The following is a 1,134-nucleotide window of genomic DNA, read 5'->3' as shown; positions in this document are numbered from 1 at the left end:
CGGCGGGATGTTACTTCTAACGAAGCACTGTTAAATATAGGTGAAAACGATGCTGCAAAAAGAATAAATAAAATGCTTTCTTAAAAAGGCAAAAGAACGCATGCATGTTTTCTTAATATGATCATTAAAAACCAACATGCGGGACATTTTCTCAATATGCGACATGCGGGACGGGTGGTCACCCTAAGCGCTACTCCTGTTTTTCAACTTTCCCAATCCTTTAAATAAAGAACAAAAATGATATTCTCACAGTCATATCATAGTGAAAAATGTGAGCTAACATCTAGTGAAACCTTCAGCTCCTACAGACAGACAGACAGACAGACAGACAGACAGACAGACAGACAGAGATCTTTTATTCATCACATCAACACTTTGACTGTCACCTTTGATTCCAACACTTGAACTCGGAGCCGTCTGCTTTGATGTTGAATATGTTTGACATCCTCTCTTGTGTTCTCTCTTCTTAGGGTTGATGTCATGTTTTGTCCATGTATCTTACAAATCACACACACACACACATCAAATAAAACCAGTGTGTTTTGTTGGTGTTGAATAATTGGCTCTCAGTTTATTACCACAAATGTCCCAGTGTATGATCTGGATTTACATTTGCCAGAAAAATGCTGTCCCTCCATTTCTAGACGCTCCAGAGATCCAGAGCGACTGCAGAGTGTTTATTACCCCGGTCGAGAACATGACTCAGATCTGCTCAGTATGAAGCCTGAACCCATGAACCACAGTCAACCGTTTCTTTCCTTGCCACGGTCGCCTTCACTGGGGTTTACAGTATATGAGAAGAAACCTTAAACTGATCTGAATAATCACACTAGTGTATGTCGAGCTAAAGTTGTCTCATATCTGATGAAGTTTGCATCAGTGATTCTGTCATTGTCCAGTTTATTACAGTGAAGCTGCTTTGAAATGATCTGGACTGTATAAAGAGCAGTAGAAATGAAGAGGACTGGCCTGTTCGGAGGACATGAACTGTTGGGATTAGTTTCAGGAGACCAGAGAGAGAAATCAAGCCTCCAAACACACAGGACTTCGGCTCATGTCCGGCTACTGACCAGTGGATCGTAAACTCTCTCCAGTGGGGTTTTGTCCATAACAGTTCAAATGCATTACGGTTCT

This window comes from Gobio gobio (assembly GCF_949357685.1).
Source record: "Gobio gobio genome assembly, chromosome: 2".
Lineage (NCBI taxonomy): Eukaryota > Metazoa > Chordata > Actinopteri > Cypriniformes > Gobionidae > Gobio > Gobio gobio.
Note: the sequence above shows the minus strand (reverse complement) of the source record.